This window comes from Gossypium hirsutum, chromosome A03 (genome assembly GCF_007990345.1).
Source record: "Gossypium hirsutum isolate 1008001.06 chromosome A03, Gossypium_hirsutum_v2.1, whole genome shotgun sequence".
NCBI classification, from domain to species: Eukaryota; Viridiplantae; Streptophyta; class Magnoliopsida; order Malvales; family Malvaceae; genus Gossypium; species Gossypium hirsutum.
The window spans coordinates 68,429,679-68,447,426 of record NC_053426.1 but is presented as its reverse complement, the minus strand read 5'-3'; the positions used below and the strand labels follow the sequence as shown (position 1 = coordinate 68,447,426).

Here is a 17,748-nt window from a genome sequence, read left to right as displayed (position 1 = left end):
GTTTGGCTGAAGCTTTTGATGAAAGATATTCGTTGTGCAGTAGATTCTCCTGTACAAATTTATTGTGACAACCAAAGTGCTGTCAAGCTTGCTTCAAATCCGGTCTTTCATGCACGAACGAAGCACATTGAAGTTCGTCATCATTTTATTCGTGAAAAGGTGTTGGACCAAGAAATTGCGCTAGAGGGGATATCTTCTAATCAGCAAATTGCAGACATATTCTAAAACATTAGGAAAACCTGAGTTTGAGTGCTTTAGAGCAGCTCTTGGTGTCGTTAACCCTGAGTATGCACTAAGGGGTGGTGTTAAAAATAGTGCATCTCAGTAGTTTATGTTTACTTTGTTGTTCATGTTTCTATTTTGCTTGGTCAAGTACTTTGTTCCTAAAATCTAGGAATAAGTTGCTTAGTTGAAGTCAATAACGTACCTTATTGCTTCTTTAATTTTCTGGAATAGTTAAGAGTTTTTTTAGGAACACTTTGTTACATTCTTTATGTATTTAAACCCTTTGCAGCATGTTAATAAATAATGAAGTTTTTCTCAACTATTTCTCTTGTTAACTACAAATTGCTTGCATCCCTGTTTTGTTTCAGAGGAGAGGCTCGAGACCTTCAGATGGTGCTAATGATATGGATCTTGAAATCGAAGATGGTGACATTCTTCAATCCACAATCAATGGTATCCCTACTATTGATTTCTCGTAACGGCTAAAAAAATCATGGTTAAAGACATGGAAATTACTGTTGTTGTTAAGTTGTTGGGACGCAACATAGGGTATTGAGTCTTGCACAATCAGATCTACAACCTTTTGAGACCCTCTCAACCCTTTCGTCTAACGGATGTGGAAAATGGTTACTATCTAGTCCAATTCCAGAATAGAGATGATTATGATATGGCTCTGACCCAAGGCTTTTGGATAGTGTTGGGCATTATCTCGTGGTCCAGCCATGGACGATTGATTTTGACCCTTTAAGACCTTTTCCAAGTGCGACTATGGCTTCGATCCGCTTTCCAGGCCTGCTGGGATTTCTGTACAAAAAAAAAAAGGTGTTTGAAGATATCAGAAGCTTGGTGGGCATAGTGGCAAAACTGGACATAAAAACAGGTAGTGGAGCCAGAGGGCAGTTTGTTAGAATGGAGGTGTTTGTAGATATGGAGAAACAGCTTACCTCGCAAGTGCTGATCAACGGCAGAGTGCAACGTGTGTAGTCTGAAGCCTTACCCACGGTATTTTTTTTTACAGTAAATATGGCCATCTAAAAAATGTTTTCTTCCTCTTTGACAGATCAGCGTACTCATAGTGGAAAAGACGATTCGACCAACGTGATAAACAATGCATTAATGTCATTGGTGAAGGGAGACGCCTTCTGGCCGTGGATGGTAGTTGAGCACAAATCTAGGCGCAACCAAACTAGAAAACGAAACCAGCATGCGAGATCTTCGGAGGAAAATCTGGCCAGAACTAGATTTGTGATGCTATCCTCTTTGGAAGAATAATCGGCAGGATTGTTGGCTAATAATTCAGACTTGAAAGGAGTAGGTTTAAGTAGGAAAAGTTTATTAGGAAAATTAAAAATAATAAGCCGGATGCTAAGCAATTGGTGGAAGGGAATAAAGATAAAAAAGTGGTAGGCCAAGGTAATATTGAAGGGCCTGTTGAACGGTCAAGTGGGTTGTTGGGGAATAAAACCCAATGCCCGTATACAACATAACAGAGTTTGGTAAAATTTAGGGACAAGGAGCAAAAGGTATTGGTAGGCCCAGTTTTAGGAAATCAAGTAAAACATCCCTCATTGAATTTCAATCCCACCTTTGAAGGACCACTGGAATCAATAGTGGATTTAAATATTGATCTTTTGGATTTCAAATGACACTTAACAGTAATTTTCAAAGAGAATTTGGAGCCTAATTTAAATCCAAATTTGGTAAAGGAAGGTCTAGTGGCTTGTGAACAGTATACTAGCGATAAATTTTTCTGAGCGAATAAAACAACTATTGGTTAAGGATATGGAAACTACAGTTACTGGGAAGGAATTTGGATTACAACACCCCTCAAAATAGAATTTTTAACCTATGGAAACTATCTTTTCTGTTTCATCCTATAGATGTTGAAAACGACTACTTCCTGGTTAAATTTCAAAGGAGGAAAGACTATGAAAGGGTTCTTACTCAGGGACCAAGGGTAGTTTTCGACATATACCTCACGGTTCAGCCATAAACACCGAAATTTAAACCCAATCCTAGTACTGTTTTGGCTTGGATCCAACTGTCTAGTCTACCAGGAGTCCTTTAAAAACGACAAATACTAGAGGAAATAGGAGGTCTAATGGGCAAACTTACGAATTTCGGCTTCAAGACAGATAGTGGATCGAGGGGACAATTTGCACGAATGGTGATTTTCGTTAACTTGGACAGACCCTTAATCTCTCAAATCCTAGTGAATGCTAAGTTATAGAGAATTGAATATGAATTTTTACATGTAGTTTGTTTCTTATGTGGAAAGTATAGAAATGTGCATGATCTCTGCCCTTCCAAGGGATCTAAGAAGTGTCGCGACGAGGATAAAGAGGGTGTTAAGGTGGTCGTACTAGAGAAGGAAAAGTCGGTGGCAGCACCAGACCCCTTCGAACCATGGATGTTTGTCGAAAGAAAATCACAGCGTAATCAAAGCTCAACAGAAATTTAACTACGAAATCTCAGGAAAAAAATGGAGTAGGATCTCGATTTACAGCCCTATCTTCGGTACAATCTGAAAATTCTGAAATTAGGGATATGGTAGCAAATTTTTCGAGGGTTAATTTAAAAAAAAGGAGAATTTATAAGGAATAAAAATTGGGTTAGCAGCAGGGATAATTCCCATTTTCATGGGTCGACAACTTCACGGCCTACTCCTTAAAAAACTATTGGCCAAGGCACGATTGGAAAATCTAGAGAGAATAGCTGGTTTTTGGAAGCTGATATTGGGCTAGCCATTTGCTTAAATACTAGACCAAAAATTGGACTAGCTCCAAAATTGAATGGAAAAAGAATTGTTTTTGAAAATAATAAAAACGTTTAGAAAGATCCTAATTTTCCTAATTTTAATAATGCCCAGGCCCAGGTTGTTAAAAGTTCCTTAGCGCTTAAGGCCGCTAATAAGACATTGACAGGTCCACTCCAACATGCTAAAATAAGAAATGGTCCAATCCAGTTGTATTTGGGGAAACGAGCCTCTCAACCTGTGAACTCTAGACCTGAAATTGCTGGGCGAATCCATCTTACGCCAACCCAAGACAACCGCATCCAAGTTCGTTCCACTTTTGATTTTAGTTCTGAATTTTTTTTTTACTTTTTTCTCCTGCATGTGCGAATCTATCAGGACTAGAACAAACCACGCAGGCCAAGGATTTTGATGGAATTAAAGCGCACTTTAATCCAGTATTTGAAGGTCCTGTGGGAGTTGGAGTTCAACTGACCAATGACATTTTAGATCTTGCTAGGCACTCTATTGTAAGATGAAACACTAAAATCGTGGAAGTGGGTAACTTAGGGAATATAGACAGAAAAAATAGTAGTAAGGCTGGATCTAGTCGAGGAAGCCGGAAATTAAATAATTCTTTAAGGGGACGCGAAATTCAAATCTACAACGAATTCTCATATACCTCTAGTTGAATCTATGAAGGCGGTGGTGAATCTTATTTGGTTCCAAATGGTGAAAGAAATAGGAAATGAAGTGCAAAAAGAGGCAGCTTCCAAATTAAATAGTGTTCCTGATTCTAGACAATAATGGTATGACCTTAATTTTCTTTTTATTTCCTATGAATTTCTCAATTTTTTCTTGAAACTGTCAGGATTGTGCTAGTTTCAGATTTCCTCATGTTTTCTGATGATATAATATAGAATACAAGCCTGAAATCATTAGTTTTCTTGACCCCAGAGTAAGTGGGCCTAAAGCATATAAAATTATTGCACAGTTGGGTTTCCAGTTCTCTCATCGCGTGGAGGCAATAGGATCCTCTCGGGGTATTTAGATTAGTTGGAAGAATTCAGTGCGGGTTGAGGTGGTTTGCAATCACCTTTAATTTATTCTAACTTGGGTTTGGTCTGTTTCTTCATCAGTGCCGATTTTTGTTTCTTTCGTGTATAGGAGCCCAAATCGTCAAAAGCACAAGGACCTATGGAAGGATATTAGTTTAGCAATTCCTATGGGGAATATTCCATGGATGGCTATTGGTAATGATAAAGGATGAGAAGGATGAACACGAAAACGAATTGTAAAGTTTGTCAAAGTCGCAGATTTAACTTATGGCTCTAGACGTTTGAAAACAAACTTGGATTTTGACACAACCTGAAATGAAATTGAAACCAAGTCAGATAAAAAAATTAAAATAAATAACTAAAATAAAATAATAAATTAAAGATTAGAATACTAAGGAAGCGAATAAAGAAGATAAATAGAAAGATAGAACGTGGTGCGTAGAAGTCCTAAGAAGCCTTGGAAACATGAATAATCCACAACCCCTTTCAAACGGCTCTAATTTAATCTAAACAAAAAGTAGTTTTAAACTAAACTTTCTTGTTAACATAAAACTCCTAAATAACTTAAAATACTTAATAATTATAAAAAATTCGGAATAAAATAATAAGAGATGATAAATATAATATTGGGCTCATATATAATAAAAATTAAGCCTAAAGTCTAAATCTAATATGATTTAAACTCGAATTAAAAGCTCGAAACTCGTAATTCCTGTCATAATCCTGTTCAGAAATTCTACTCGCACAGTATTCACTAAGACAGTCATAACTTGAGCTCTTGAACTCAAAATCGAGTGATTTAAAATGCGTTTTGAAGCTAAGAGATAAATCTTCAAACGCCATGAGACATCTCAACCAAGAAATGCCAGGATCCCATCCAAAAAGTTGTCACAAATCTGCTGATTTCCAAACCTGAAAATTAGAAGTTTTAGTGATTGGAATTTAATAAATTTCTCCCCATCCATGCATGAATCATTCTCCCTTTCATCAAAAAGATTCATCCTCAAATCTTGTCTTTGATTGAATCCTGATTTGATTTGCTTAACCTTAAGGTAATGTGAGTTCATCACATTCATGGGTCTGAAATTGTGTCTTGAAACTCGCATCATTCCCCCTTCCTCAAGAAGATTCGTCCCTGAATCTTTAGCTGCACAGAAAGAAAAGGGTTTAGAATAAATAATAATAAAATGAAAAAAGTACTTACCTAAGCTTTCTTGTGCGTCAAAACTATCTCTAGGATCAAATATATGATTTTGATATTCTTAAATCAGCATGGATCAAGTATCTCTCCTTCAAAAACAAACCATAAACACTAGACAAAGAAAAATTAGGCACATGAGTGTTCAAGTAAAAAATAACTTGTAACTTTCTTTGAATAGGCATAGTCATCCATACGAATTTCCAGCGATGAGTCAAGAATTTCATATAATTATAAAAATCAAGTTGTTTGATATTATTATGTAAAAATTAATATTTAGAGTTTAAGGTAGAAAATTTTGTTTCAAGATCAAATGCATGAGGTTCTTTAATAAACCTGTCGAATGCAACAAAATTAAACTTAAAATACCTAGATAAACCTATAAAATCAATTGAACTTTCAGGCCATTGTTTATTAAAACTTGACCAATGAGAAAGTATGTTGGAAGGAAAAAAAATCAGTAGCATACTTATCTAAAACATTCAAGGTATGCCTACATATTTCAATTTCCGATGTATCATTACTTTTCTTACCTTCTATCACCTGTGGAGAATTGTCAATGTTCAACTTACCTCTTTTCCACAAGTAAAATCACCTATCGATGGTAGAGTAATATAATTGAAAGTCCGTCAATGGATCCTTGAAGTCCTGTAATGAAGAAACACCACTAAACAAATTTGAGTTAGGGTTAGTTAAAACAGAATCACTCCTCACTTTTGTATGGGTATTTTCTTACTTTTTATTTTCTTTTTCCACTTGAGAACTCTCCAATTTTAACTCGTATGGATTTTCACTCATCAAATTTGGACCATCAAGTAGACTTTTATCACTCAAGTTCTTTTTTCTCTCTGTCTTTTCACATGATTCTTACTTACTTCCCATATCCCCCTCACAAGTATTATGAATATTCAATTTAGTACAATATATCTGAGTATGTTTCTATTTCATCTAACTCTACAGATTCAAGGAAAAAAATTCTCATTATCATTTTTTTCTGGTTCACAAAGTTTGTCATCTTCTTTGATCAACAACAGTCTTGTGTTGGCACAATCATGATTAAAGTGTCCACGCCCTTTACACGTAAAACATTTAATGTCACGAGCTCTTTGCTGTTTTGGTGAAAAATTAGTAGAAATGAGCTGCTTGAAAGATGTAGATGAATATTTTGTAGGAATTCCACTTTTCCGCTCAAAAGGTTTAGTCTCAGCATGTTTTGACAGCAACTTATTAATAGCATAAGAAGGTTTCAAATTCTTGAAAGTAGAATTAAAACTTGTAACTGGAAAATAGTGTGATGTGCCAAATGGACGAGATTGATGTTGTTGAAATTGTTGCTTAATCTCAATTGCCTTGTGTACCAGCTTCTCAAGATCAATATAGGTTTGAAGATTAAGAGAATTAGCTATTGAAACGTTCAAGCCATCTACAAATCATGCCATGGTAGTTTCTTCATCTTCTTATATATTTGCTTTTTGTATAAGCATCTTTATCTCCTTAAAGTACTCATCAACAGATCGATTACCTTGAACAAATGTGTTGAAGTCTCGTTGAGACCTCTCTATAGTAATGAGAAGGAACGTAACGCTTTCACATCACTTGCTTCAACTCGTCCCATGTTTCAATTACCTTTTCACTGTTTCTTTGACGATCAATTCCAAGTTGAATCCACCAAATCAATGCATAATCTAAAAATCCAAGGGTCGCCAATTGGACTTTTTCCTCTTCCTGGCATTTATAGTAATGAAACATAAGTTTAATTTTTTATTCCCACTCACAATATACTTTGGGATCATCCTTCCCTCTAAATGGTGGAATGTTGAACTTTGGTTTAGCTAAAAAATGTTTCCTACAATCATTATTAACCAAAGTCTCATCATTTGCACGAGAGACACGTTGAGCATTATTTGCACGAATATGAGACTGATCAATCTTATCTCCCCAATTACGATTCCGACGCTTAATTTTTGTACTTAGATGTCTAATTTTTTTATCATATCTAGAATAGTGTCACGTGGTTGATCTCAAGCATTTCTAACCTCTTGATCCCTTCTCAACTTCCCAATCATAGTATTGCGAATCATTGTGAAAGTCTAAAAGAACACCATACTCAAGAAAAGAAAAATTAAGCAAACCTCACTGTTATGCACTCAAAAATAAAAATCAAATTCTCAATGAGGTAAGAATTAATCTTGTGAGCCTTTTAAAAAGTGTCGATATCAATCAATCAGAATGTATTAGAATCAAACTAACAAAGCAAACCTAAGAGTATTATGAGTCCAAAATCGGCTAGACATCAAAGAATTTTGTTGCATGGAGGAAGGAATGTGCAACGCACTTTACCTACTAACATAAGAAACAATAAATTATTAGAATGCATAAAGGAACAATAGAAAGAAAAAAAATGAAAACCTAAGGCTAAGAGTTAATTAAAATTGCTGAAACCCGAAAACCTTAAAAATTGTAAAGCAACTTAACAAACTTCGTTCAAGGTGTTCTCGATTTTCAAAAACCACGAAATTTTAACTAGAGCTTCCTTAAATAATTTAGATCTTATCTAAAAAGTTTCGGCACAAAATTCAACCCACATAATAGTTTATTATTTTTTCCTTTATTTTCGTTTTTTTTGTAACTTTTTTATCACTTTTTTTTTGGGAAGTATTTTTTATACTCTAAAATAGTGCCAAGAAATAGTATGAAAAATTTTAGATCGTTTAAAAAATTTTTACCCACTGAAAAATATTTTTTTCTGAAAAACTGTTGGGGTAAAAAAAATTATTTTGAGGCTGTTTGCTAGAAATCAGTTTATAAAAACAAAAAGAACACTAAAAACGCCCAAATCTGATACCAAATGATAGAGGATGAGAAGGATGAACACAAAATTGGATAGTAAAGTTTGTCAAAGTCGCAGATTTGAATTATGGCTCTAGACGTTCGGAAAGAAACTTGGATTTTAACACAATCTGAAACGAAATTGAATCCAAGTTAGATAAAACAATTGAAATAAATAACTAAATCAAATAATAAATCAAATATTAGAATAATAAGGAAGCGAATAAAGAAGATAAATGGAAAGAAAGAACGTGGTGTGTAGAAGTCCTAAGAAGTCTTGGAAACATGAATAATCCACAATCCCTTTCAAGCGGCTCTAATTTAATCTAAACAAGAAGTAATTTTAAACTAAACTTTCTTGTTAGCATAAAACTTTTAAATAACTTAAAATACTTAATAATAAAATAATAAAAGATGATAAATATAATAGTGGGCTCATATATAATAAAAATTAAGCCTAAAATCCAAACTCAATATGATTTAAACTCGAATTAAAAGCCCAAAACTCGTAATTCTTGTCATAATCCCGTTATGAAATTTTGCTTGCGCAGTCTTCACTAAAATAGTCATAACTTGAGCTCCTAAACTCAAAATCGAGTGATTTAAAATGCGTTTTGAAGCTAAGAGATAGATCTTCAAACACCGTGAGACATATCAACCCAGAAATGCCAACATCCCATCCAAAAGGTCATCGCAAGTCTGCTGATTTTCCAAGCCTGAAAATTGGCAGTTTTGGTAATTGGAATTTAATAAATTTCACCCCATCTATGCATGTATCATTCTCCCTTTCCTCAAAAAGATTCATCCTCAAATTTTATCTTTGATTAAATCTTGATTTGATTTGCTTAACCTTTGACATTGTTATTGGGCCTTGAGGTAGTGTGAGTCCATCACATTCATGGGTCTGAAATTGTGCCTTGAGACTCGTATCAGGTGATTTCAATGCAATCTTGTCGCCTATTGAGAAAATGGGTAGTCTTTCACTTGGTAGGAGATGTTCTCAATTTGGTGATTGTGTGGATATGGCCAAGCTACATGATTTGGGATTTAGGGGTCCCCCCTTTACATGGCACAAAGGTAGGTTATTTGAAAAATTGGATCATGCACTGAGGAATGAAGCATAGATCAAATATTTTATGAACAGCTTGATTACCCATCTTCCCAAGATTAAGTCTGACCATAAACCTCTCATTTTCAGCCTTAATCTGGAGATTTCCTTACCTAGAGGAAGGCCATTTAGGTTTTTGGTCGGATGGGTCGAACACCATGAGCTTGGGGATTTTGTGAATGATAAATGGCATTTTAGTGGGACTATGTTAGAAGCTTTAGAAAAATTTACCAAGTGTTTAAACTAGTGAAATAAATTAGTTTATGGACATATCACCACTTATAAGAGGAAGTTGTTACACCAATTAACGGATATTCAACGACGAATGGATTTTTTTTGTTCAAATTGGTTAGCTCAGTTAGAAATGAAGGTCAGATAGGAATTGAAGGATGTGCTGTATCATGAATAAATCCTTTGGAAACAGAAGGCAAGATGCGACTGGTAACCTTGGAAGATCACAACACTAAGTTTTCTCATGCCTGCACCTTACAACTAGGACTGTAAGTGAACTGAGCTTGAACGAACAAACCTCTATTCATGTTCGTTTGTTTATTTTTAAGCTTGTTCGTGTTCAGTTTGTGTTCGTTAAGAATTTCAATTTTTTTGTTCATGTTTGTTTATTTAAAATTATGTGTGTTCATTTTCGTTTGTTTAATGTTCACGAACATTTTCATTTAACTTAATCGAATATGTTCACGAACATTAAACGAACATGTTCATAACATATAATTGAACATGTTCACAAACAATGTTAATGAATAATAAACAAACAAACAGACAATAAATACATACACACATTTATTATTTTAATATTTTTATACGAAAATATCATTAATAAATAAACAAGTCAATAAACGAGCTTGTTCATGAACATAAATGAACCGAGCATACCTCTATTCGTGTTCATTTATTCATTAAACAAACATAAAAATTTTGTTCATACTCGTTTATTTAGCTTAGTAAACGAACGTTATACGAACGATTCATGAACAGTTCATCGAATATTCTATTCATTTACACCCCTACTTACAACAGACAACTATTCATAATTCCTCTAGTGAATGGATATTTTACCTAGAGGCCATTGAATCAGAGGCGACAGAGTTCTATTAGATATTATATGGCGAGAATCCTAGGTCCATGGGGAACTTGCCTCCAAGTAGATTCCCTCAACTTGATCCTTGTGACATTAATTTATTGGGAAAATTGGTCACAGATGATTAGATTAAGACTGCACTATTTGACATGGCACCTCTCAAAGCTCCAAGTAGTGATGCCTTTCACACTCTTTTCTTTCAGAAGCAGTGGGGTACTGTTGGGAAAACTATTTGTGAATGGGTTAAAAAAGTCTTTAATGGAGGGGTTATTGATGCTGAGTTGAACAATACACTGATCATTCTCATTCCCAAGGTCTAGAGTCCAGAGGAGTTTACTCAGTTTCGGCCCATAAGTCTTTGCTCAATTCTTTACAAATTGGTGATGAAGGTAATAGCTAATCATTTTAAGCTCATCTTTCTGAAAATTATTGTACAAGAGCAGGTAGGATTTATTGCAAGTAGAAATATTACCGATAATATAGTAACTGCACAATAAGTTATTCATTCCATGAAAGTTAATAAGAAAAGGAAGTGAATGGCGATCAAAATTGATTTGGAAAAAAACCTATGACCGAGTGAAATGAGACTTCATCAATGCTTCACTTCAGGTGGCAGGTATCCCAAATTACCTTAGAAATGTTATTGTATCTACTATCTCTAATTCTACCGTGCAGGTTCTATGGAATGACAAGGGGATGGACTTTCCTTAATACTGATGGTGTTATTCAAATGGAATCAGGGGATGCAACTGTTGGGAGAATTATGTGCGATAATTTGGATACAACCGATTCATAGAAAAATGCTCGATTTTTTATGCCGAACTGTGGGGCATCTTAGATGGCCTAAAACTCATCCAACGAAGAGATCATGACAAGGTGATAATTGAACGACAACTTGGAGGTTATTAAAGCTATACATAGAAGTGTTTCGAAGACTTCAAATTCTAGTATGATTAGAAGAATACATTGAATTCTGTCTCAAAAAGGATAATGGATTTTACGCCACATTCTTAGAGAACACAATCAAAACGTGGATCATTTAGCCAAATTGGTCTTTGCAAAAAAAAAAGGATTTACAATTGATTGACATCCCTCAAAAGAAGTACTTGAGTTTCTTGAAGCGGATAAGGAAAGGAATATTCGTATTCCTTAGTCTTTTTTAGGTAATTTAGTTAAGTTATGTTTTTAAATTCATTAAAAAAATTTGGGCGGAGAATTTTGTTAAAGAAATCATAAATTACCAAAACTAACATAAATGATTAAATAAATTAAATTTTAAAAATTGTTAAATATGTGATATAATGCTAAATTATGGAAAATAGCATAAAAATTAGACAAGAATGATTTAATTTACATAAAAGGAATAAATGAAAAATTATGAAAAAGTAAGTGAGGGGTTTATTGCAATTCAATTCACACGCTAACCATGTAAATACACTCTAAAATTTTAGGGTTTTTCAAAACTCAAACTTGACGCCACTTCCTTTCTCTAATTTCTTTAACCTACATGGAGGCCTTATGGTCTTCTTAACAATGAAAATATTAACCCCATGCCATTGCCGACCATAGAAGTTGTTGAGCCGATTATGCTGAAGCCTCCACTGAAAAGGAAATAAATTATTTTTTTTTCCAGAAATCACTTTAATTGGCACTAGCCAATCAATTGAATTGACCCTTGATTCCTTCTTCATTTTCCCCTAATTTTAGCTTTATTATTACCTAGCGTTAAGAAATGTTATACCAATAGCATTAAAATTAATCAGGTCCATACATATGCAGACTAGTATACTAAATCAATATTTATAGGTAAGTCAAGAATTAAACGTTATGTTATCTAATTTTTAAAATATATGTTTATCTAACTAAAAAAAATTAAATTTTAAATTAACTATAAATAATATATAATTAAATAAATAATTATTTAAGTTAAAATATATGAATTATTTTTTCAAATTAATAATATTAAAATTTTAATATTGTTATTAATATTTTATTGTTAAGTGGATGTCCATCAAAATTAAGATAAGTTTTGATGTACTTTAAATTTTAATAGTAACTAGAAGTAGAGTTCTATTTCTTTTATATTTCTTATGCCCATAAATATAGATTTTGGAGAAACATTGTAAATTATTCCTATTGATTAATAAAATATGCTTTCTCTTTTACTCTCTCATTTTCTTTGTTCTTTACTCTCTATCTTTTTATTGCACGATTATCTTTTAATTATTTTCCTCCATAAGTTTTATTTTAAAAAGATCACACATACAAAAATATCCCCAACTCATGCAGAGATTTATTGGCAATCGTTGGCCACTTGAGCAAGGATCCTTTGCCACATAAGTTAATTTTGTATAGAGCTATCGATATCAGAGAAGTCCCTGGTATTAATTCGATACCAAACTCAACTTCTCGGGTCGGAGGTAAACTCGGTAACTTATCAGGAAACACATCTGGATATTCACATACAACTGGCACTGATTCAATCTTCTTTTCAATCACTTTCGTGTCGAGCACATAAGCCAAATAAGCTTCGCAACCCTTTGTCACATATTTCTGAGCTAACATCATTGAAATCACAGCTAGCAATCCATTCAAAACATCTAATTTAATTCAAATAATCTCATTATTATGACATCTCAAATCAATCATCTTTCGTTTGCAATTTACAACAGCATCATGCAACGTTAGCCAATCCATACCCAGGATTATGTCAAGCTTGTCAAATGGTAACAACATCAAATTGGCTGGAAAACAATTACCTCGAATCATCAATAGACAATTCTTGCACACTTTATCAACCAAAACACACCTGCCTAAGGGGTTCAATACTTTAATTGCGAATTCAGTAGACTTTACAGGAAAAGTCTTACTGGATACTAAATTCACACATATATACGAATTAGTAGACCCTAGATCTATCAATGCAATAACTTTAGTATCATAGAGAGTAAAAGTACCGGTTATAACATCTGGAGACGAAGCTTCCTCGCGAGCTCGAATAGCGTAGGCTCGTGCAGGTGCTCTAATATCAGATCTCACTGGAGTATCTCGCGTCACACCTCTACCACCACTCATATTTCCCGTGTTTCTCGGTGGTCCACCAATAGCTGCATTATTACTCAACCTCGTGTTCTGAGCATTATCTTTTTCAGCTAACTTTGGGCAATCTTTTATAAAGTGATCTCGTGAACCACAATTGTAACAAGCTCTGTTATTATTTTTCCCCCCAGCAATCACCAAAATGTCGTCCCACATTGTTGATACTCAGGCTTTACATCCTTTGCGTTACCAACACTTGATACTGATTTAGTTTGAGCTTTAGGGTTGGTATTTTGCTTCCCGAGATCTCTATTATGATATCCCACAGAAGCTGTCGATCGATTAAAATAATCTCTTGATTTCTTTGACGAGGAATGATAAGATTTATTCATTTCCTCGAATCTCTTGCCTCTGAATCAGCCTTTCTCTTTTCTTTGTTAAGATCTTCAGATTTACAGGCCCTCTCAACCGATACTACAAATTCTTTCAATTCAAGTATCCCAACTAACAACTTTATATCTTCATTCAATCCATCAACAATCTTTTACACATAATCTCTTCAATAGACACGTATTCTGGAGCAGACTTGCTCAAACGTACAAATTCTCTTTCATATTCTGTTACAGTCATTTGACCTTGCTTCAACTCTAGAAACTCTTTATTTTTCTGATCGAGACATCTCTGGCTTATATACTTTTTTCAGAACTCAGTCTGAAAGAATTCCCAAGTAACTCATTCCTTAGGAACCACCGATGTCAACATTTTCCACCAGTGATATGCATTATCTCTAAGCAAAGAGACTATGCATGTGATATATTCATCTGGTGTACAGGACAACTCATCGAATACTCGAATAGTATTCTCAAGCCAGAACTCATCCCTCTCGGCATCATCATCAACTATAGTTCGAAACTCTTTAGCCCCATGTTTACGAATCTTATCAACAGGTGGCTTACTCAATCAAATCAGGTCTATTACTTGTGCCACAACTGGGACTTGTTGATGAACAGATGGGGGTGGAGGTTTTTGAGTAGCCAGATTCGTTCGTACGAATTCCATGAACCACTCAGTCATCATTTGGAAGAAGGCTTGCTTAGCCTCTCCTCCCTGATTACTAGATATCAGTCTAGATTTGGCTAGCACTACCCCTTGAGTGGGAGCGAGCACATTACTTTCAGCATCATCAACTATCGCTCGTTAGGGATCCATTAGCTATATGAAAAACATATTTTAACTGTCAGGAATCATCACACTATCGCAGTTCATATATATGGCATGTATAGCTAGACTTACATACGCTGCGTTAGTCCTAGAATCGACTAAACCATAGCTTTGATACCAACCAAATGTAACACCCCTAATCAGTATCCGTTGCCAGATTAGTGTTAAAGGCGTTACCGAACAAATCAAAATGTCTTACGAATAATTCATATACATCATTCTCAAATCATAATCAAACATCAACATTAAGTCCATTACTTAGGTCAACGAGACCTTAAACATACTTTAGAAAAGAGTCGAGACTAAACCGAGCATATACAAATTTTTTAAATCTTAAACATTTTTCTAATTTATAAAGGTCATATGCCCGTGTGAACAGGTCGTATGCCTCACACGGCATTAGACACACCTGTGTTTCAAGGCCGTGGTAAAATAGGGTATACATACTGACTTCGCCACACGGCCATAAGACACGCCCGTGTGCCTTGGCCGTGATCGAAACTGACTTGGGCCATATGGCCGACCACACGCCCGTGTGTCTAACCCGTGTACCCTTCAAAATGGCCACACATGCCCATGTACCAAGGTTGTGTGCCTCACACGACCACCAGACACACCTGTGTGTCTAAGCCGTGAACGGGATTGGCTTGAATAGCTAAATTACAATTGACACATGGTCAAGACACACGCCCGTGTGCTCAACCGTGTGGGGTGAAATTAGGCTTGATTTAAGCCATATTTTCCACCTAACTAACACACTCCAAAAACACAACATTTTAACATCATTTGCATACATTCATAGGCAACCAAATTAACCAATTAGTACCTATTCCATGCCATTCAAATTCCATCCAATTAACTACTCAATTTCACAACCAAAGTATACCAAAATCAATATAACTTACATAAATTCAAAGTACATAAACTCATTATCTTATCACCAATTTCATACTACAAAATTTACCATTTCATAACTAATCCATCATATAAACAATATATGCATCATATAACTTACTTATCAAACACACCATTTAGGCCAACTTAAAAGGGCATACATACCAACATGTACAAGCCAAATCTCATGGCTAGATATTCACATCACAAAGCATACTAAATACTTCTAGCCTATACATGCCATATACCAAATATACAACTCTTAAAATGGTAGCAAAATAGATATCTGATAGTGTGAGTGAGTCGTTGATGATCCCTGGATCTGAGCTAGCTTTATAACACTATAAAACAGAGAACATTTCATACAGTAAGCTTCAAAGCTTAGTAAGATCATGATATAATACATTTAACCCGTCAACTAAAATAAAATTCTATCAATTAGCTAACACTTAATACAACTCATCTTATCATTCATTTACATAACCTTTCATCTACTTCATACTCAATATCATCAACCACATAGGTTTCGTACATACCTGTATCTTCACATTATTATCTATTATATTTATCACTTCGATGCTTGATGCACTACTTCATTCGATCATACTTGAACATTCGATGAACTCACACACTTAGTGCTAATTAATTAGTCAAAGCTATAATAATATCGCACACTTAGTGCTATTTCATTAAACCGAACTTATATAGGTATCACACACATAGTGCCATTTATTCAACCATTGCTGTTATATTCTCGCACACTCAGTGCCATTTTTAATAGCCATAGCTATTTCATTTCTCTCAAACTTAGTGCCTCAAATTCGATTCACATCTCACATACTACAACTTCTCAATCTCATTTCTATTTATTTCATCACATACAAACATTTTACAAACAATATGTAATATACACAAACTTACCTCGGACGAAAAAACGACGATATTAGTTGATCAATCGAGCACTTTGTTTTTGCCTTGATCTAGATCTGAATTTCTCCTTTCTTGATCTGTATGTATTCAAAATTAAATTATTTAATCACCAACACGTTCAATTTAATACATAAACACATCTTTGGACATTTTTTCACTTTAGCCCCTAAAATTACATATTTTGACATTTTAGTCCTTATTACACAAAACACCAAATATATAAAATTCATAACCATGCCTTAGCCGAATTTTCATATGGTTCCTACCAGCCCATATTTATCATTTATTTCACATTTTAGTCCCTCAATTTCTCATTTTCACAATTTAGCCTAAATTACTCAAAGTCATCAAAAATCACAATACAAAACATATTTATCTATCACTAAGCTTTCATATTTCACCATTTAACATCACAAAAATTCATGAATTCATCAATGGCATCTCATCAAATTATCAACAATTTCATGAATTTAAGCATGGGCAAGCTAGAACACTCAACAATGATCACAAAAACGTAGAAATCATCAAAAATCGAGCAAAACATATACCGAATTAAGCTTCCATAGTGTTGAAACCCTAAATGGCATGAACCCTTTTCTTCCATAGTGCTGAAACCCTAAATGGCATGAACCCTTTTCTTTCTTCTTTATTTCAGCAAAGATGAAGAAATAATGAACAAATTTTTACTTTCGTTTTATTTAATTAACCTTTATTTTACTAATTACTTTTTTAACCTAATTAATATCATATACAATCCACTAAATAATGTCCATCCATGACATTTCATGAATTCAATGGTCCATTTACAACATAAGAACCTCACATTTAAAGAGACACATCAATTCAGCACTTAATTAAATAGAAGGCCACTTTTACAGTTTATGCGATTAAGTCATTTTTATCAAATAAGCACACAAACGATAAAATTTTCACATGAAACTTTCACAGATATCAATTCACATATTATAAACACAGAAAATAATATTAAAATATTTTTTTACTTGAATTTGTGGTCTCGAAACTACTATTCTGACTAGGGTCTAAATCGGGCTGTTACACTATCTTTTTATTGCACGATTATTTTTTAATTGTTTTTCTTCATAAGTTTTATTTTAAAAAGATCACACATACAAAAATATACCCAAATCATGCAGAGACTTATCCGTAATCGTTGGCCACTTGAGCAAGGATCTTAACCACTAATTTTTACATTTTTTTTCCTTTCACCATGCCTTACCCCTTTCAAGCAGCAACCAATGCAATAGTCGGTCACTCCAAATTTATACACAAGCTATTGTCGATTGCCTTCTAGAGATACTACTATTTCAATATTTAATTGAGGCTTGCACACTATGGGTAATTATTATGCAAAAAAATTTTATATAATCTTTACGTGGTATATTTTTCTCATTTGTT

General features: G+C 34.2%; 1 long non-coding RNA gene across 1 annotated transcript; it reads right to left on the bottom strand.

Annotated features, from left to right (window-relative positions):
• Positions 1-665: 665 nt before the first annotated feature.
• Positions 666-1,959, bottom strand: LOC121219577 (uncharacterized). Its single transcript, XR_005916419.1, has 2 exons — positions 1,170-1,959; positions 666-1,029 (listed from the first exon to the last, which is right to left on the bottom strand). It is a non-coding gene; the product is annotated as an uncharacterized lncRNA (long non-coding RNA).
• Between the last annotated feature and the right edge of the window lie 15,789 nt (positions 1,960-17,748).